This window comes from Pyxicephalus adspersus, chromosome 8, assembly GCF_032062135.1.
Source record: "Pyxicephalus adspersus chromosome 8, UCB_Pads_2.0, whole genome shotgun sequence".
NCBI classification, from domain to species: Eukaryota; Metazoa; Chordata; class Amphibia; order Anura; family Pyxicephalidae; genus Pyxicephalus; species Pyxicephalus adspersus.
This window is the reverse complement of record NC_092865.1, coordinates 31,919,955-31,943,017: the sequence shown is the minus strand read 5'-3', so window position 1 is coordinate 31,943,017 and position 23,063 is coordinate 31,919,955.

Genomic DNA, 23,063 nt, shown 5'->3' with positions numbered 1-23,063 from the left:
AGGCAGCATGGTATCAGTTACTGTATAAAATCCTCACTGTGAGTTTATCACAAACAAAGCAAAAAAAAATCTTCATGGAGCCTAGATATTCATTAACTTCTGGAGCAAGCTGTGCTTTGAAATGCAAAATGAAACAACTGCAGAGTTTGTCTTGGTCATTAAAGGGTTACAAGAGGCTGCAGAAAGAGCTCACCCCCCTAAGATCACCCACAACCTCAGCTGTGTTTGGCAAAAGATTTCCTCTGCCATGCAACCTCCCCCCCCTGCAAGCCTCCATCCTGCACAAGAACGCGCAGGGAAGCTCCTTCCGTATTTAGTAGACGTCCTTATGTCGGATGTTCTTAACCCGGGGACTTCCTGTATATCCTGCTTGGTGCCATGTTTCCCCCTACTTCCTCAAATGCAAAAATCTAAACTCAGAAGGAAACACAGCACTCAGTGAAAGACACAATATCCAACACAACTGGGATTGGCATTCAAATCAGGTGAAGACAGAAAAGATATCAACGTCACCACAGAGGTAAGTATTTAGTTTCTTCTACTTTTAGGGAACAGCTTGCCGTCTTTCATCAAAAGAAACAGGGTCATTTTAAGGGGGGTTAATACTGAAATCATAGAGTTCCTTAATATCTTATAGACAGTTAATAAACCTGTTTTCCTAAAAGACCCACTGATGAAAATTCAGGATGTTCAGGATGAGTTTGCTTTTATTTTTGGCACTTCTTGTTTTTTCGTGGTGGCTGAGTGTAGCAATTGTTGGTTATCAATGTTAATGTGCAATCCGTAAAATATTTATTACATTTGCTTGACTCATCCCAGTTAATGCAAAGTCTAGTTCAGTTACTTTTCAGAATTACTGAAATTGAAATACCCTCCCTGCACCTACTTTTAAGTTTTACCCATAAGATCTGTTATCTGGGTTTATTGAGATTAGTGATCAAACTGCTAACTAGGGCAGGAAATTAGTTTACCATATTTGTGAATATTTATGTTTAAAAAGAACTTAGTAAGATTTTTCCATAAACTCTGGCTTTTAGAGTTATATCTACATTTGTCAGTATAAAGGTCTTTTGTTTGGTGTATCATCTGTCCCTGAAGATTATTACCATTAAACATGCGTTGTATGGTTATGAGATTAGTGACAATATTACTATGTGGGGCCAAACCAAATATGACAATGATATGAGACTCTAAGGGGTCAATTTATAAAGTAGTGAATCTGACATTCATTGAAACATTCTCTGGTGGATATTCAATCACTGCCATTTAAACATATGGATCTGGAATATTCTCCACCAGTGAGTGTTTCTGTGATGCCAATTTCATTGCTTTATAAATACACCCCTAAGAAGTGCTAAGGCTTTTTACAGCTGCTGCTTCCCTTCCAGACTCTACAGTTAGGTAGGGGTTCTGTAATAGAAGCAATGTTATCAGTCCAAGAAGGAAATGGGGCAGATTAGAGGCAATCAGGTGTTAATTTTCCAACTACAGTCTTGTATATTAGCAATGACAATGCCGATAGCTGCACCCCATGCAATATTTCTTTATGTACTGTAGAACCACCTGGCACTGCCTACATGAGAGTGGCAACTATGCTCTGAATTCAGGAGCAGTGAAACATCATTGTCACACCATCAGACAGGGTTTTCATTGCTGTGCTGGATTACCAAAAAGCTTTTATTTAGTTTGGGAGGTGTTGTGGTGTATTGGCAGCCCATTGTAAAAAGAAAATAGGCTGCTTTACCATCATGCATGTTAATGCATATTATTTTAATGTGTTACCATAGTAGACAAATGTGGACCTGCCCAAAGTACTTAAGGCTAATACCAAAAATTGTAATATGTAAAGAATACCAATTATCAAGTGAATGGTCAAGTGCAACCTAAATCCAGCTATTGTACAAATTGAAAATGAATATGAAAATTGTGGGCAGGATTCCAAGGAGGTGGAACATATGGCCTATTCATGTTGGCCTCACAAACATTTGGGTGGAAAAACTAAACCTAAAATTAGTTGTGCAAAAAGTATTGCTAATGTGTGCTAAATAGATGATCAAGCACCTGGCATATATTCAAAGACAAACTTAAATTTCAGACACAAAGCTCTTACCTTGTGTGCCCCCAACTTTTGGGCCAACTGACCCACACTCCTTCTGGACAAAGAAATGTTTTCTTGATACCCAGCAGCTTCAGTCCTGCTGTTTATGTTATATTCAGCGATGCTGCCTGTGCAGGCTGCACCTGGACATAACAACCCTAGAGGCTTTTATGGACATGGGAGATGGATAGGTTCACACCAGTGGGTATGTATCTGTGGGGAGGGTTGGGGTCAGTTTAACTCACGGGTAACTGCACCTTATCTCCAAGTGCAATCATCCTTTACAGATTTTGTATATAGACATGGTATATGATATGGTTTTAGTGTGTAGTTAATTGTATCACTGTCCATGATAATATTATTTGTGTACACACAGTTGAAATATTTTTTTTTATTTCAGTGCTCAACAATTGGTTCCCCTCCCCATAGAGGACAACCTTTAATGTTAAAAAAGGCACCGTGAACTTTCTGTGTGAAGGGGCAGTGGGGTAACTGTAAACAGCCCAAACATCCTAAAATTGAGGAATTTGCATGGAGAATTGGGTAAAAAATCTATTCTTTTCTATTCTAGTCTATTAGAGACTGGTGGGCAGGTATGCAAAATACCAACTATGTTTTCGGTCTACACGGACGTTATTAAAAACGGATGCAAAGATTCCTATTGCATTTATATGCGTTTTTATGCACTTTTATTTATTTTAAAAGCAACTTTTAAAACGCTGGAAATCCGTTTTCCAGTGTTTTCTTGCGTTTTTAACCCATTTGCATTATAAGTGCTTAAAAACATGGGAAACTTCCAATTGAAATCAATGGAAGCGTTTACCCACATTTACCTGCATTTTCCCGCGTTTTCGGGCATTTTCAAGCTTTAACCCAGCATTTTAATTTTTTAAACGTTGTAAGCAACCTTTAAGATAAAGCTCATAAACGTGTCTCAAGGAAACATCCTAGTGTGAATTAGCCCATAGGAATGCATGGGATTTCAAACATGGGCTTTAAAAGCCTCAGGTTAAACGCTGGGGAAAACGTCTGTGTAGACCAGTGGTCTGCAAATTTTCAAGGCCAATAGGCCATTTCAGGGCTCGGCAGGAGCACACTAGGCTGGACTCTGAGTCCTCCCCTAATGGTTCCGCCCACCACCAGGGAATGCCCCCTGAAGTGAAATCCCTCTTCTCCATATGCCCTAAGTATTAACGCCGGCGGTGGTAAATAGGGGAGCAACAGCAAGGAGGCGGCACCAGCTCCAGTAGTTCCTAACGCCCCCTGGCCGATCCACTGGCAACCCGCGGCTCCGAGGCGCGGGTTGCTGGCCGGCAGTGGGCTGGATCGGCCAGGGGGCGTTAGGCTGGAACAAACTACTGGCTAGGCCGTATCTGGCCTAAAGGCCAAAGTTTGCCGACCCCTGGTGTAAACTAAGCTTTAAGGTGACAATACCAGCTTCTGAGGCCAAAGAGCTAATGTTTGACCTTTCAAAAATGATTAAAGAAATAAACATTTCCATTGGGTGTACTTACATTACATGAATGTAGGTGGCTGTGGGGGAGTTAGATACATAGCTGCAAAGGACTAGAAAGAGGTGCCTATATGAATGCATGGGGAAAGTTGAATATATGCCTAAGAACTGTGTTAAATACAGTACATGGATACATGGAAAGGGCAGATGTATTGCATGGAGGGGCATGGAAGGATGAGGACACATGTATTTTTTTGAGAGAACTGAATATTTTGCTACAGGGGAGAGGGTGTAGGTATATAACTGTGTTTAAGGGGTGGATATAAGGATAGTGCCTATATGGCCCTGCTTGTATATCATAGTTTTTTTTTTAAGCATCATTTTTATTAAGTTTTTAAAATGTTTACAAACACACATAACACAACATTGTACAAACATAAAATATCTGTAGCAGAATTCAAAAACATTACAAAAATAACATAACATAGGGAAAAAAATAAAAACATACATTAAAGGAGGGGGTATGTGTTTGGATACATTAAGACAACTCGATCTCAGTGACCCAGGTAATATATTTGAATCGATCATAAATGTGTGATTTTTTTTGTGTATATCTAATACCTTGTCAATAAATGTATGCCAAACCTTAAAAAAATTGTTTTTTTTTAAAGTTTATCTTCTTATCTTTCTGCATCAAGTTTTTTTATTAAAAACATTTTGCATTAATTACATTCAGTACTGTAGGTATTATTGGCTGAATCCAATCTGTTAAAATTACCTGTCTGGCTGCCAATATCATGATCCAACCCTTATATTTTACTTGTGAATCTGAAGATAACAAATTTACCCAGGATCCATACAGACATAAAGAAGGAGACAGGGGAATTGTTTGACTTCTAGATCGTTTGATTTATAGTCCATGACTCTCTTCCAGAATACTAGTAAAATTGAACAATTCCATGAACAATGTGTGAGCATTATGCCTGAAGCGTTACAATTTGGGCAAAATGATCTACAAGTTAATTTATTGGTGGAATTTTGAACCCTAAAAACTTTATACGCTTTATGCATCATTTTAAATTGGGTCTCTATCTATACTTCGTTAATTACATGTTTCCGTACCAAGCCCTGTAATATATGGTCAACCAAATCTGGTACTGGAAATTCCTTTTGCCAATGGCGTACATTCGTTGAAGAAAGACATATTAGAAAAAACCCTTGAAAATTGGTATAGTGATGATATCGATGGGGAAGAAAGGGTAAGTAATTTATCAAAGACATTTTTACGTAGTAGGTGTGCTTGAGAATAGGAAGTAATTAGCGTTTTATAATAATTTCTGATCTGTAAATAATATAAAAAATGTAGTGACCATGGTGGTAGTTTATATATGCGTTGGCGTGCCTCTGTAGAGTATAGCCTGTACATTTCTGCATGAACCTATATCATAGTTTTAAAAGTAGGTCATATAACATATTTTGATTTCTTAAGAAACTAGGACATATTCTAGTATATGAGTGGGTAGACATACATTTTGTACTAAAGGGCTGTGTCTTGGCACTGCCATTGCATTATTCATCAGGAATATTAAGATACCTGGCTCCCTATGTTTCCTGTGATAGAATATAAATTTGACTGAGCTATGAACTTTCACACAGCAGTCATTAGTTCAAGTTACCTTTTATAGTTTCCTAAACTCTTCTTCAATCAAACATCAGATGTGAATGAGTAGGAGGTGGACAGTGAATAGGAATGCTGATCATTTACTTGTTAGTTCACCTTGTCATTACACATGAACTAATGGTTTCCACGCATTGACCCACACACATATGACGCTTGAGGCCTCTAATAAGAAGTAGTGCAATTTTACAAAATACAAAGTTTGCTTAATGCTAATGCCATTTTTTAATAAAAGTTTGTACACTCCGCACTATAACTAATGGAATAAAAAGTATTTCCTGAGATGCTCGAAGTAACAGGGAATCTTGTCTGCCAACTGTTGCAACAGTTCTATGTGGTGTCTGATACAGAGCCTTTGTTCAATTCCTCTACTAAGCATTGCTATTGCTCCCAGAGTTCATCCATAAAAAATCAGAGGATGTATGAGTAATTGCTACACTTTGTCACTCCATAAATCTCTGGGTGGGAGGACATGTTCCTTTTGCCAAATGTATAACTGTAAAAAGTATAGTAAATAGTTAGCTGGAGAAAAAAAGTCAGACATGGCTGAAGGGGAAAAATGATAGGTGGATGTAGATGAAATGGATGAAGATGGGGGGTGGAGGTCTCAATGTATGACAGTTTGGTATAGGAGGCTGCTGGCGGTTTGTCAATACATGGCCATGCAGTGGTCAGAAGTGGATAAATGATCTTTTCTGTATGACTTCACCTCATAGCTGGCCCAAAGGAGCTGAGCGCATACTAGGTAAAAAGTTATGTGACATTGGGATGTTTAGGGAAATAACATATATACAGTATACATATATCACAAATGCATGTGCTGGATTCTCTGACAGGACAGTGTGAGCACTGGGTTTTGGCACTACAAGTAAATGACTGATTTTGGTGACCTGCTTCCAATGCTTGCTATAAAAAAAAAAGGAGAGATATGAACAGAGCCACAGAGCAGTCTCCCACATGTATTGCACTGAACCTTGTAGATACTAGAAGGAAGCATAACAAAGTACACAGGTCTCTATGACACTCCCATAAAATATGACATTTACAACCCCCCACATAGTTTGCAATATTTCCAGAGTATATCACTGACTCACTGGTCTTGATTTACTATTTACTTTTTAAAGTAAATATTTATTGAGCAAAATAAATAAGAGTCTCTGTTTACTTTAATCAACTTATCATGTGCTTGGAAAATTCCTGTTTTTTTAAAATTTATGTCCATACTATTGGGTACTCAAAATAAACCTAGGTTTACCATAGTTATTGTCTTTCACATTTTCAAAGTAAACAACCTAAACCCTTAACTCCATTGGTAAATTCAACCATTTCACATAATTCATAAAACACTCATGTTCCACCATGCACTTTGCACACCAGTGGCTCTCCCTGAAATTAACCGAGCCAAGTAAACCAGCTTGCCCGAAATACTGTTGAAACTTTAAGGAAAACAAGTGGCAACTCTCATCTCACAAAGTCTCCCCATTTCCTGCAAAAGTTGGCTGGGACACACAACCATCCTGCTTTTTCTGGGTGTTGATCTCTGGTTTTGTTCATTTTCAGAACTATATCTATAAAACTGAAGGATATTACTTCTAGACATCACCATGTGCTTCAACATTCTCTGATGCACCAAGACTGCCCTGCAATTTAAACAGAATTCCAGCATCCAGCATTTAGGGAGGTATTATTAAAACAGAATTAACAGATTTGGAGTTAACACTTATCACTGGAAGTATGAAACAGCAACTGAACCTAAAAACAGTGAGCAAACAAAGTTAATTCAGGGGATTTTAAACAAGCATAAGTCATAGCTTATTTGAGTGGTAAAAAGACAAATAATTTTGGTCCTAATAAGAAAAGACTTTAACGGATTCACAATGTGTAAACTGTGCATGCCATGTAAACAAAAGGTACAGAGTGGGAAGGGAAAAGACTTTATAAAATATAATAGGATAGCTATAATTAAGAACTTATCTGTATTACAAAAATAGGTATTTGTGGTATCTAATGCCCAGTCATGGAAAATATGTAAAAAAAATAAGGATTTGAATAATGGATGGTTAGAAGATCACTACTACAACTGCAAAATTGCCATTTTTGTTTAGAAGGTAGTCAAGATGTCAAATTTGCTTTTAAATAGATAAATGAAAATAGTTTAAAAGGAACCATTTTGGTTTTTATCCATCTTGTATTTTTGTTTTTATTAAAATGATTTTCATCAGTGCACAATTGCTTTAAAGTAGTTAAACATTGATTAGGAATAATTGGAGAAATGAAATGGTAGTAGGAGAACCTAGGGAACATAAGCCAGCAACAGTCTAACTGCATGATACAAATTGATGATATCTATTGAACTGTTTTGGAAAGGATACTGGTAGTGATATCACACCAAGGCATTGCAGACACACTTAGGAGGTGAACAGAGGAGCAGAAAAAGTTACTAGACTAATCAGAATTGCCCTTTAATGAATGTCTTTAGATTATGAGCTGCCAAACCAATAATTTGACTAATTCTTGTTTATATTACAACCGTGTCTACATAGTGTTACATTATATGCAATGTGTTATTAAACAACATATTGTAAATCAAGGATAAATGAATAATTACATGACATTTCAGTCTTACAGGTTATTTCAGACAATTTGGAAAATTTGCTATACTGTGTTTATGTAGGAGAAGAATATATAAGCACTGGTGTCAACTGGCTATTTAAACTTCAGCATCCCTTAGCTTCCTTGCTCGGCCATGCTACAACCATCTGCACTTGTGTGTCCTCGGTGCCAATGTGACTCTGTGACCATCTTAAAGATCACCTGCACAGGAGAGCAGCAGAGACTACTATTGTGATCTTGGGGATCTCCTGCCTACGTGGTTTATGAGGCCCTGGTCAGCACCAGTCCTTACCAGACACCAGTCCCCCAATCCAACAACCTTTAGTAAGCTCTCGCTCAGCATCTCAACTGAGTAAGACCTCAGGAACTGGTTGCATCTCCTAGCACTCAGTTGCCCCCAGGACATACTGCTCAAGGAGCGGTGTCTGGGGATGGGCTGACAGCAAGCCAGGAGCCCACAGATATAGCAGCACCAAGATTCCAACAGAGACAAGTCCAGAATACAGAGCAGAGGTCATACGCAGAATATCCGTCCACCAAACAAAGTACACAAGGACAAAACACAAGCAGAGTCAGGGTTGCAGCCAAAAGGTTAGTCCAGGCTGCGTACAAATGATAGTTCGGGAACAGTAAATCATATGAAAAACAACCAGCAGCAAGTCAGCCTAGCTTACGCTACAACAGGCCCTGGTGACTGGGAGCAGAGAGGCTATAAAGTCCCAGCAGCCAATGACAGTTCAGGACTGATTTAGAAGCTGATCAGCCTCTAGGACCCTGTTCAGCTGTGCACTGCCTAACAATGAAGGCTGGGGATGCCAAAAAAACTTCGGGCTGCACTGCTAAAAGGGGGCTGCTGATATTTCACTATACTCTATGCTGCTGCAAGTGACATTGCTGGGCAAAAGAGGCTGTGTGGGATACTGCGTTGACACACAGCATGAAATCACTGACCGGATAAGCATTTCCTAACAAGGTGGTTATTTTCTCTGGTTTGCAGTAAGGTGGGCTGTATTTCCTTGTTTGTTCCTTGTTTTGTTCCTGCGTACATCTGTGAACAAATTCTGTATCTGTCCAGCATATATTAAAAATAACCCCTTATACCTTAAAGGGACCTTTCTATACTAATTGGGCACTACACATGCATAAGCAGCAACAAACAGTTTCAATTCTCGTCTATGGAGATGACTGGGACAGGATACCGACCGTAGTTGAAGCATGAAAGATTATACTGCTACCACCTCCAACCACCTCTCAAAAATGGTAAAAGGTTAACCCATTTGACTTGAATGACATGACTAACATTACTTCACAATGCTATGGATGATGAAATTCGGCACTCCTGTAGTCAATAATAGGGATGAGCAAGAATGCAAGGATTCGCAAAACCTTTGGAAGGGGAAATTAGGACAGGAGGATTCCCAGAGCTGCATTGAGCTGCATTCAGCCCTGGGAATCTCCCTGTTTGTGATCACCGGGGCGCTAGAGGTTAATTAACCTCTAGTGCCCTGGGGATTGCCTGCAGTCACAGCTGTGACCGTAAAGTTCCCACGGTCACGTGACTGTGGGAACTGAACTACAGATGAACTCTGCACTTCCACTATGATCCCCGGGGCACTAGAGGCCACAGCTGCAATCATTGAGAAGATGCGTGGCAAAGGAGAACCTCCTGACATTGTAATATAAGTATCTCTTACAAATTATACATTTGTTACAGATAAAAATGTATGATTTGTAAGAGATACTTATACGGTATTACAATGTCAGGAGGTTCTCCTGTGCAGAGCATCTTCTTAATGATTGCAGCTGTGGCTGCATTCATTGAGAAGAGTGGGCGATCCCCGGGGGATCAGAGGTTAATTAACCTCTAGTGCACTGGGGATGGCAGAGGATTTCTAGGGCTGCATGGTGAAATCCTGCTGTTCGGTGAGAGCTCGACCTCTCGGCGAATCAGAAGGCCGTTCTCACTTACATTTTCGGTAAGCAAGAAAGGTCGAACTTAATATTTTTGCTCGCCCATCTCTAGTCAAAAAAGAGGACAGATGGAAAAGTTATTTGGAACTACTGTTTCTTTACCAGTGAGTTTCTTAAAAAAATAATAGAAAATAGTTATTTTTTTTTTTACGAAGACAGTAATAAAAAGATTGCTTTAGTCGGTTGCCAAAACTATAAACATGCAGACAAGCATGAAGTTGCAAATTGACTACTCTTGAATTCTAGCAGTAGGCCTTTTAGGGGTCTATTCATAACACTGTCAATGAAGTTCACCAAACATTCTCTGGTAAAGAACCACTGCCATTGAAAATACACCTAGATAACTCTGAACTGGAGAATGTTTGGTAAATATCAGATTCACTGGGTCTGATTTATTAAAGCCATCTAAAACTGGAGAAGATAGACTATTATGACTGAACCTGAGTGATCCAGCAAACCCGGGATGGTTCTTCCTCAGAACTGAAGCCATTAGCAAACTAATAGCAAATTTTAGCAAATCCATTCCAGTTTGACGAATCACCCAGGTGATCCAGCAAATAGTCCATGATAGTCTGTCTCCCCCAGTCATGCAGAGCTTTGATGTCAGATTCATTGATTTAAAATCAGCCCCCTTAAATGTGTAGTCAGTCATTTGCAATAGACTAAGCTATGCTTACTAGTATATAAAATATATGCTTTTTAAATTGTGGGCACATGCTGTTTTTTTCCACCAATGTTTTCAGGGGTACATGTGACTAGCATCTGCTGTTAATCTGTGCTGACTTCTTTTTTTAGTATTTGTACAGTATCACTAACTTATTTGGCCCATCATCCCATCTTGATGGGAACTGCTATGAATCAGTCCAAGAAGATCTCAGAGAGAGGTGGGAGGAAGTTCAGCCTGGGATTGCAGCATGCAGGCATGCCATATTTTTGCATGGTGTCTGACTGTTTCCATTTGCAGAAGCCACTGCACTGCTAAGTTATTGATGGTCTAAACTCCTGCTTAGTGTTGACAAAAAGGAAATGAAAAGTAAACATTATAAAATAGACTGGAAAGATCACCAATGATTTGTTGATATGTGTGAGAATATTGGGTTGATAATCTAGCTCAAACCATCAAAAAGCACACATCTGGCAATGTAATTGGGAATTGATTGAAGGATACTTATTTCTAAGATTTCTATACCCAATAAGTGTCCCCTGCACTTCTCACCATCAGGTGCTTGCTACCATAAGGCTTTATTCCAAACAGGACAGGTACAAGGACGAAGCAATGCTTTAATTTGTTTGGCTGAATAAACTTTTGTTGAGTAAAATGCATTCAACAAAGGAGCTTCATCTGCCTAGCACCAGGGGAAAGATCATGTAATAAATCTTCCTGTGTCAATGCTCCTAAAATGAAATTACATTTGGCCATAACCTTCAATAGAAACCCAACTTCTTTTTGCCCATATAGTTATCTCACCTGATATTGTCTTCGAGTAATGTTGTTAGTGTAAATAAACAATGATGCGTGATTAGTTCATAACCCATTCTGAAGTGCTGGAAATTTCAGCATTCTTTTGCTTACATCAGTTCATCCAGAGTATTGCTGCTTTGCCTACCAAGAAATTTCAAGCTGATCTATGGTTTTCAGTACATCTGTAATCATTCTCACAGTGGGAAGCTGAGTGGGCACAGGTTCCAGATGAAAGTGAGATCAGTTTAACCATTTCAGACACTTATTTTTAAACTGGATCCTGTTCAATTAGTAATAATGGAGTGGAAGGTTAATTGAAGAGGAGAGGGGAAACTTTGACTTCCAGCCAGCTCTAACTAGATAGTAAGAGATGCAGTGAGATTCTCTGCACAAAACAATTTAACCTAATAAAAAAATCACACCATAACATCTAACATCTAATCCTTCCCTGGGTCATCAGCACTATAACAATTGGGAAACAAAAAGATTTTCCCGTGTGATACATGTACGGGTAATAACAGCACAGGTCACAGCGACATAAAAGCACAGGAATCTTCCAAAGAGGGACATAAATAGCAATAAAAACCTATTGAAATCTGTAACCCTACTCTTACCTAAGAGTAGAATCCAAATCTAATCATAAAGTTTTGGTTTAAAAACCTATGTGAAAAACTTATGCTTAAACTGTTTTTTTTTATTTTTGATACTATGGTAAATGCACATAATCTCTGGTAGATTTATTTGCTGTATTTGTCTCTACTATGGAATGTCTCCATCTCCATTGGCCCTCATGACCATTTTTACTTCGACACAAAGGAATGTCAAATCCAACATTTTCAAATTGTTGTAAGAATAAGGGAAATCTGCTCTCACCTTCCTACATGCTGTATCCCTGTAACAGGAAGTAAAGGCAAATTTTCCTGACATAAAACAGCAAAAAAAGTAGGAAGTAAAAAAAAAATCCCATACACTAGCAAAAAAGCATACAACTATTTTAGGGAGGTTTTATCTAAGAATCCATCTGATGTTTTGTTTATAACACAAGGAATATGTTGAAGTAGGTTTTTCCTACCATGACAGTTTTAGAAAAAAAATCATGTTTTAATTCAAGCGGTAGCAAAAAAAAAAAATCAAAAAAAAAATAAATTAACGTGGGCTCATTACGGACCTCAAAGAAACAATAAATTACAATGACTCCTGCAGAAAAAAATGTTCAGAATTTTACATATCCAGATGCTTGTCCGGTTCCGGTACTTTGTAAATGTTACCACTGCATCTGTGTTTAAAATTATGGGAAATAAACTAATAATGTTTTCTCTTCACAAAATTAATATAAAAGGTAAATCAAAATCTAACATGGAACCAGAAATAAAACAGCTGAGGTTGTAAATCTGGTTATGTACAGTATTGTATCACACAGATTTGTGCTGTGTAACACAAGATATGTTAACTACATACTATTATTGTATTAATAAGGCTGTTTTAAATACTTTTTTTTAAAATACTTTTTAAGTACAAGAAGCTCAAAAAAGGATCCAAACAAGCCTGACTATTTATGAGAAGATCGAATAACTGGACTGAAGCTGCCCAGTTAAGTAAAAAGTAAAATTGGCTGTTCACATAGCAGAATTTTTTATCCTCTTGCAAGGGATATGTCACTTAGTTTAGTAAATGAGATGAAGCGCATCCAGTCTTTGTAAATATTTTAGCTGTGACCACTGTTGTAGCAGTGAAAGGCAGCAGAGAACAAGTCTGTCCTATTGAATCTCTGCCTCATTCCCCACATTTCCACATTAAATACTGGGCCCAGTTCTTTTGATGAGGCTTCACATTATCAATTACTTATGGAGCATGTAAATATTAATTTTATCTTAACATTAACATGATAAACAAGCTAGAAGATGTCCTTAAAACACTTTCAAACTCTTCTCACAAATGGGTGGAGATTTTCCTTCTGTGGTACTTTTGTAGTACTTCCATAAACAGGAAATGACTGCCTCTTCCAACACCTCTGGTCTTTCACAGTTCAATCATATCTAAAACATATGTTAGAGCAAACTACAGATAACTACAGAAAACCTATATATTAATAATAATAATCATATATAATATATTTGTTTTTATTCTCCTGTATAGTAATGGATGTGTAAAGAAACTTCACCTTCATTATTATCCAGACTCCTCTTGCATCTAATAAATACACTGTTTGAATTTGAACTAAAAATGTTCCATTTCTTTATTCGCCTTGGTATTAAAAATTCCAATGCATTATTGGTAAGGTATCACAACCACTTGGAAAAATAGGAAGTGGTGGTGACAATTATTAATGCAAATTGTTATGTTAGTCATAACATAACACATGACATAGTCAGTAAAAAAGTAAAGTAAAAATCAAAGAATATAACAGCTCTTTTTGACAGTTTCTATAAAAAGCTATTGAGGATAGTCAATCTACCTAGGGCAACTTAGGTCAGTTTGGGAAGGACTGAATTGGGCTTAGTTGTTGATACTTCCACTAGGGTTGCAAAACTTTCTCAAACATAGGAAGTGTTGATCTAGATTATTTTTTAATTCACATATATTTGGAAAACTCGTAGAGAGTCATTTAGATGGGTATGTAAGATTTATGCCATTTCCTAGCTTTGGTTCATTTAGAAGCTGTCATAGGAAATAAGAAGAGTTTACAATTTGCAGGGGACATTCTCCTAGGGAAGATGTTCAGTAAGGCCCCAGTAATTTCCACATTTGAAAAATGATGATGTTTGAACACTTGACATCTGATGAGTAAGCAATGCCAAGATGAATGAACCTCATGAATAAATGTATGCATTCATCCTGGCTCTGGCAATCAAGATGGCTGAAGTTTCCAGAGGAACCAGGTGAAGATTTCAGCGTTATCAAGGGAGCTTATGAACATTGCATTGCTGTAGGTTTAGTGTTTTTAATTTACTTTGATTCATAACATCAAAATGGGATATCTAACTTGCAAAAACTTTTTTCAATCCAAATGCCACTGTACATACATGATGTTAGTGAGGGAAGTCAAACCATGGTTCACATCAAATCTCTGAGTCATTTTCTCCTGTTCATGGGCTTAGTCACAGAGGTGAATGACAGACAGGTACAACTGGTGTTAAAATATTGTCATATTGTTATGAACAGGATCGATTTGTTAAAAAATTGTGTCTATTCAAAAATCTTCAAGGAAGCTGCAATTTCGTATACACATATACAGATGTGAATGTGTGTGTATGTCTCAAATGTGTTACACGTGTTATGTGACATGCTACAATGTGGATATAACACAATATCTACAAATCTTTATGTAGTGGATAAAAACAATATGTTGATGCAACATACGAACAAAGTTGCTCCAGCCTTCCGGAGCGGTCCTGAACTCTAAAGATAGTATCAACTCTGTGACATATGATGGATAAACAATGAATATAACACCATATATAGTCATACTTTTTGTTATTTATTGGTCGAAGTATGATTCACTTATAGAACTGCCAAGAATTAAATGGGAAACAGCCCTGTATAAAGCTAAATTATTGTCCACCAGCCAAATCATACAAAAAGTTATAAGTTCTCCCCTTTTTGCATAAGAAATTCCCACAACACTGATAATTTATTATTAATGTATTTATTACATGCCTGATCGTAATAAACATAACTACAGGTAGTCCCAGAGTTAAGGAAATCTGACATATGGACGACTCCTAGCTAGGAACGGGGCTTCCCTGCTGCTTGTGTGCAGGACCGAGGCTTGATGGGGGGAGGGGTGGTTTGCATGCCTTGCAGCAGAAATCTTTTGCTAAACACAGCTGAGGTTGTGGGTGATCTTAAGAGCTGATATGTAACATCTTGTAACTCTTTAATGACCAAGACAAACTCTGCAACTGTTTCTTTTTTGCATATCAAAGCAAGCTTGCTCCAGAAGATAATGAATGTCTAGGCTCCATAATGTTTTTTTTGTTTTTGTCAGTAACTGACACCTCACTGCCTAATAATGTGTTGACACACATATCTGTCCTATTTGCATATAATAAAATAATGTAACCTGTTCCAACTTACATTCAAATTCAACTTAAGAACAAACCTACAGTCACTATCTCGTATTTATGTAACCCGGGGAATGCCTGTATATGAATATAATATTTATAATATTTACTGGTGAGTCTGATAATGAAAGTTTTAATAAACCTTATATCACCAAAAGAGTTTTTATCTTACAATTATTAGAAACTTTTATATGAATGGTAACCATTTAGTCTGACCTCTAGATACAGAAATATACTTGTCATAGCAAAGACACATCCACTAAATATTTAAATGTTGTTAGATACATGAGCAGTCTACGTGTTGTTATTTCCACATGTTTAATGGTTTATTCATTGTCACAGTGCCATGCATGGTCACAGTGAAACTTTTTCTTTCTTAAAAGGTAAATATAGTACCAGGTTTAATCATATTCAGAAAATCAAAAAGAGATATTTTACAAATTTTATATAAAAATCCAGATTTTTAAAAGATTTTGATCATAGTAGTACATTTTGTGAGAATGAAAGCACCCAGTTGAACCTTTTCTCTAGTATGTTTGTTAACAAACAGAAACATCAGAATGGCACATGGCACCATTCAGTGGCTTTATATAAGTGCCCAGGTGTGGATGATGCCCTCTTTAGGAGTGAAGTACATGGGATTTTTATAATACAAAAATTATATTTTAAAAGATTTAAATTTTGAGTGGGCTGTGTTTTATGATTTCTTCATCTAGTTGTTAGAATTAATTGTTACCATTTAATATACATGTGGGTTTGTAATATATTTAGGATAAATAAACCATAAGTGAGATATGGTCAAATGAAGTATTTCTCATTGGATTCATGAGAAACTGACATTTATTATAAACATTAAAAAAAAGTATTTATTATGGTGGTTTCATTATATACAATAACCCCAAAAATTCCACCTGGATATTGACAGTGTGGGATTTTTGGGGTTATTGGGGAAAGTTATTGGGTAACTGATGGAAATGCATTCAATTCTTTTATAAGATTTGGCTGGTGGATGCCACAGATACCCACAGAACCAGGAGATCTCTGCTTTTTTCTGTGCACCCACATTGCACTCCCGAGCAGCTAGCAGTGGCTGGTCCCCCAAGGAATCCTATTAACTGGTCACTTCCTGCTCTGACTCATGTGAATCCCTGAGACCTGCCCCCTTAGCCCAAAAGACCAGGGTGTTCCACAGGCATGCTCCATCTGCTGGCAAAAATGTGAATACCACATGAGATGCCTCTGCTCCAGCACTCCCTCTGGTAGTGGGTTACCTGCTGGTCACATTCCTATAAAAAGTGACTGGCAACAGGATGTTGCCTGAACCAAGTGTTCCCCTAGGCTCTGCTACCAGGTTTCTGAATGCATTTTCTGATCCTGTTCCTGACTCTTTGGCATATTGACCTCGTCTCTGTCTGACTACTCCTGATTGCTGCCTGCCCTTATCTTTGGCTCGCCTGCCTACACTTCTGCCTTCTGCTCTTGTACTTTGCTTTTGGTCCTACCAGTCAGAAGTTACAAGCCCCTGCATGCACGGTGGCCACAACCTTGGCATTGCCAACTAAAGTCCATCACCCCTTGCTGGTGCACTGGTGAAGCCGGAACCTGGTGTCTTAGACTTTGCGCCCAGTGACATGAAGGGTTTACCATCCTGCTCTGAGACAGTGGATAGTTAGGTTATATATGAAGCTGTTGCCCTTTATACCTCAGAAGTTTTATCACTGATTGGGTAAAACTTGTCAGCGTGAGTGAGATGGATGAGGGTTTGGGTGTACCCTTGGGTCTGCAATGTTGACTAGACTAAATATAAATGATTACCCTTGAGGGGACCACACAAACTGCTTGGATTTAAAATAATTGTGCTGTACATTTGGCAACCACTTTTCTTTAATATACAATTTTCAAACATTCTCTGATATTGTATCCTTTATAAGGTCAACATATTCATGTTTCAGGAAAACCCAAATCAGGACATCTCTGATTTACCTTCCCGTAGATTAGATGTTATATGAAATGGTTTTTACACTTTTAAAGCCTTCTAAAGTGTCCCTGACTACTACAGTTTGACAAAAGGTAGGTAGGTACATGAATCTAAAATTCTCTTGGTATTGTTAGAATTTTACTATAGCTAACTACCCAAAGTGATCCTAGTCATTTTCTTTCTCTAAAATGAAGATTCTCTCCCCCAACCCCGCTCCAAAAAAATTAGGTTGACTTTGCAACATTTCTTGTATACTGATTTTAGGCCAAGGTTTAAACCCTGGCCAGAAAAATAAAATAGGTTTCCATTGGGTACTCTGTTTTTTGCAAGAAACCAAAGTATTAGTTTAATCAGCTTCCCCTAAAAGTTGACCTAGTAGATCCTAACGTAATCTGGCTTTTGTTGTTAGGGATATATGACAATGTTAAGGATTTTAAACTGTGAGTTCCTTTGAGAAAAATTAGTGACACAAATATGGTCTCTGTAAAGCTGTATGTATATGTTGCCCCTATATAAATACATGATAAATAATTTACCTTAATAACTATAGAAGGTTTATTTAACTGTTTTCATATCTGTGTTTCATATCTGCTAGATTTTTATGGGGGCTGTATTCCTTCAAGTACATACTCCATCGATTTGATTCTACTGTCTATTTTATCCAAAAGGTTAATTAAAATTGCTTTTGTTTATCTTTCTTTTGGTCCTTCAAAGTGTATACAGCATGCACAGTTTTTTTCTGCTTTAACAGATAAAAGGTTTCCTTCTGTGTCAGCTATGGAGAAGTTCTGTATCAAACGTCACGCCTTAGCATTATCACACAGAGCACCAAAATCCAAAACTTTGCATTTTTTGTACATAATTAAGTACTACTGCTACTCTGAGTTTAGACCAAATTTGTCTGCTTCAAGGAAGCCCACCCAGATTGATCTGAATCTTTAGCTCTCGAAAATAAAACCAAAAAGCTGGAAGATTGCACCCAAGTAGCCTATAACATATCTAAAGTATCACTTAATGTCGGTTTAGTTGACTTAAATTGCAAAGTTTTGTTACGCTGGTACCTGGTACCAGGTACCAACCAGAATTGCTAAGTGTTTCCCGGGGTCTTACGATCTCTGTCTCAGGAGTTGTGGGAGTGCTGAAGACTTGGAGCTCATTTGGTGGGCCTGTATGGTTCCGCAGGAATATTGAATAAAAGTTTTTGATCTTATATCACAAGTGATACAAACTCCCTTATCTTCTAATTTGGAGAGTGCTCCTTTGAGCAAGATTGACATACCCTTACCGAAATACACAAAGAAATTCTATAACTATGGGTTGCTGGTGACCAGGATTGCACTGGCAAAGAAATTCCCCTCCCATCCTACTAGTTCTAGTAAAAGCCAAAAAAATTGGGTAATGGTAAATGACAAGCTTATGTGCACTCTCAAAGATACACAGCATGTCTTTGAACTTACCTGGGACCCAAGGATCAACTACTGCTCTACAACTTCGATCCATTCCTGATGTAGTCCCCCCCCCCAACCTCTCCATTTTCCCCCTACCTTTCTTAAACGTTCTTTGATAAATGGGTAATGGGACGACATGAGGTTCTTCTCACATATATGCAGATTAGCATTACAATGTTACTGGTACTGCTGGGGCTCCCAATGTGCTGAATCGATCACAGACTCACCAACCAACCCACAGAACGTTGCCTTTAGTATCAGCTCCTTTGCGAAAGGAATTAAAATAATCATTTTCCACACCCCCCTGCTGACACCACACATTTTCTGAAAATGGCCACTAACTGAAAATGTGTTGAGTTCAAGCCATCTTCATGTACGAACAAAGGACCATCCTGTGCAGGTCGAAATTCAAGGAACCGGTTGAAGTCTCACGCACTTGGCACACCCTAGACTCCGGAACTGAAAATAATTCTAGACTCCTTGCAGCACACCCACCATGCTACGGTATGTCAAGGTCCCCCACTGACCCCTGGCCTAAACCTTGTCAATAGCTCCCTCAAATCATCAAGCAGCTCCCCCAGAAAGCTTCCCTGCCCCTCTTGCCCCATTTCATGCCTATCCTCCCCAAGCTCCTCCCTGCCCACCTCACACACACCCTGTAGCCTCTTAACCTTACCCCCCACCCAGAATCATCCCCCTCAATGCACCAAGCTGCAGATGCTGCCCCCCCTAGCTGTTGCCAAATCTCTTTCTTCAGCTGTCTATCATGCAGACAGCTCACCCTCAGAGGACACTTCCTCCAATCTCTTTAGCTGCACTCCTTAGCCTTCTGCCCATCTCTGAGCTGGCTGTGGGCTTCTATGATGTCATTAGCGGGTGCCAAATGCGGCCTAACATGGACCAGGGCCACCCCAATGCCAGGCCTCCGCTGCATGCTCTCCAAGCCAGAGGCCCCATTGCACTCCACAGGCACCACCACGTTCCTCACTGCATCCCGACGACCGTAAGTGGAAGAGCGACTCCCGGCCACACCTGGAAACAGGTCAATGTCTGCAGCTTGCTCTCCCCAACGTTGGGCTTCCCCGGGGCAGGTACCTGCCGCTGGCTCTCAGTTGCATGAAAGGGGTTAACTAAAAAGGTAATTAATTATGTTTAATTAAGCCCTTTAGGTCAAATTACAGAAGATTTATGTAAAAAAATAATGTTAAAGCATTTTAAAATGCTATTGCTGGCCACCAATTGTTTTACTGTTAATTGCAAAGCCCCTGAAGATAGTATTATTTCCAAAATTGTAGGAGAGGGAGAGGTGGGACCTATGGGAGCATGTCTCAAGTGAAAGAGAATTAGGAGAGGGGACAAAACATGTCTACCGGTATAAATAATATAAGAATTATTAAGTTAACTTACATTAGAATGTCCGTTATTAGCATCCCAAAGCTTTCAGATACAATAAGTTTTTCTCTTTGTATTTTACTACAGTAGGCTGGGGAGACAGTAGTGGTATAAAAGAACGTGATGTATATAATTGATAACATATAATACACGGCTGTAGAATGTGTTAAACTTGTGGTGCCCAACCTTTTTTCTTCCAGGGGCCGATGTTGACATTGAGATAAAACTGGCGGGTCACAACGCAAATAAACATTAAAGATGTATATTTAAAACTAGAATAGTTTTAATTTAAAATAAAAAATACATTGAAATGTTTCTAGTTACCGTAACACACATTCACCAAATAAAAGTAATGACAAATAAAGAATCTCTGCAATGGATATTTCTTGGATCATCCTCAGGGCCCTACAGCTCCCTGTTCCTGAGAAATTCAGGTTCACAGAAGGTAAGTGGCCAGCTATGTGTGAAAGGGTAGCACGTTATGATAGGTATATTTTATCTTTGATGTGATGGTGCTGCAGCAATAAAAGTTTAAGGGGAGTTAGTCACAAGAGTCCCCCATTTATCATACATTTTAATAAACCCAGAGCTCCCCTTTCAGGAGAAATTGGGATTCAAAGAACATAAGCAGACAAGTCCACATTCATCCCCTGTAGTACCCAGAGATCGTAGTAGTCCTCAGTTTCAAAATGTGACGTCACGTGGAAAACTGAACTGCAGTCCTCTGCAGTTCCACTACAATGTCCAGGAATTACAGGTGATGAATGGACCTGCACCTGCACCTGTAGTGCTCTGTATTCTTAGATAGTGAAACTCTATCTAAGAATATATAGAACAGCGCTGCAACAGCAATCGCTGTTGCAGTGCTGTTTTTTTACTATGTATTCTTAGATAGCGTTTCTTTATCTAAGAATACAGGGCACTACAGGTGATGAATGGGGACAAGTCCCCATTCATCACCTGTAGTGCCTGGACATTGTAGTGGAACTGCAGAGGTCATCTGCAGTTCAGTTTTGCCACTGTGACGTCATGTGGGAAACTGAACTGCAGTCCTCTCCAGTACCACTACAATGTCCAGGATGAATTTTAGAGAAACATCTCTAATTGCGACATAGTGTCAAAATATCATTTTGTTCTTGCCTTGCTGAATATATTTTTTTTTTATTGTGGATAAAGAATCAAAACAAAGCTCATTTCACTGGAATAACATGAACTTTTATTTTTAGTAAAAAAAATCATTAAAAGACATAAACATAAGCAGTAAAACATTAACAATACCAAAAAAAAAAAAATCTTGCTGACTTGTTGCACTAACAAAATTTTATTGAGGGTTTGCATATTACTTTTCAGTAAACCTTTCTAAAGGTCACCCTGAAGTTATGAAGATGTCTAATAATGCATTATTATTATTATTATAAAACATTTGCAAGTCTTGCTGTGGGAAATTCATTACAAAAGATGAAGAAATTTACACCATTAATTTAGAAGACCTAAATGAAGATATGTTGATAGAGCACTGGATCAGGCTTTTGGTGGATATTAAGACCTGTTGTTTTCTTAGTTGAAGCTGCTCAATACCTGATGGATTTGAAGACCAAAATGACTATAGTAATGTTGGTAAAAGATGTATGACTGTCGGTCCTGTTCCATTTATAATTAACATATCAGGAAAAAGATTAGTCAACTTTTTACTGATACCCCTCATCTTCATTCAATTAAAAGGGGGATTAATTTTTTTTTCTCTTTTTAATTTGTGAAAGCCAAGTGATGATAAGGCTGGGAAGAGTTGCTTTGGATATAAGGTACCTTTACCACTGGGCAAAGTAAGACAGGGAGTGTTTTAGAAGGTGTCACTTTTCTCTAAATTTTGTCTGGGAAATAATTGTGTATTGTGGAACAAATAGCCATAATTCATATGCCACAATAAACATTTCCAACACTAAGGTACAAATATCCCACACTAACAGAACTTAAATGATATACCTTAAATCACAATAATAAGTTTAACTGATGCTTGCATGGGTTTAAGAAACCCTATAATATTTTAAAACCTAATTCTATAAAAAAAAGTTTTATTGCATTTAAATTTCATTTAAATATTTTACCCTGTAATTTTGTGGACATTTAAATAATATAAATTATCTATTTTCTATTTATATATTATATATAAAAACATCACAACATATATAACTGCCATACTGGCATGATTCGCAAAAGGAGTTCCCTAGCTTAGAAAAGCTCTGTTCTTTTACGTTATCCATATATCTATCACTACTGTTTTATCAGGGTTTTACTAACCCTGATCAATTTATAAAGTGGTAAGCCATACAATAGGCTTTTTATAGATTGCCATAGCCCACAATGTAAAATTGTGGTTTTGTTTCAAACACCCCAATCACCACTGTTGCTGTGATTACTATTTTTATGCAGGGCTGCAATTGAAATGAATGGGATACATATGCCAATCTGTTTCTCCACACTAGCAATCTGTGGCTCCTTAGTGTTCAAAGTAAACACAGGTTCACTAGGCAGGTAAAAATGTTATCATGTGATAGGTCACCCCCACTGTTTTAAATTTTACATTTTAAATTTTATAGTTTAAAAAGAAATATAATTAAATATTTTTTTGCAGAACTCAAAATGTGAAAAAAGAATCAAAACGTTTCAAGAACAGATTCTAGATTTTAATAGGATGCAGCCCATCTTTCTTCTACACCCTAGTGAAACAATACTTTTGTATTTTTACATTCACCTTCTTCCTGTCTAAGTGAGTACTATCTCTCTATTTTACTGATTATGTTGGTCTTAATGCACCCAGGCATTGTTCTAATGCCCTTTCTTGTGACACACACATATATATATAAAGCAATATATGGTTAAATATCATGATTAAACAGTAGCTGCAC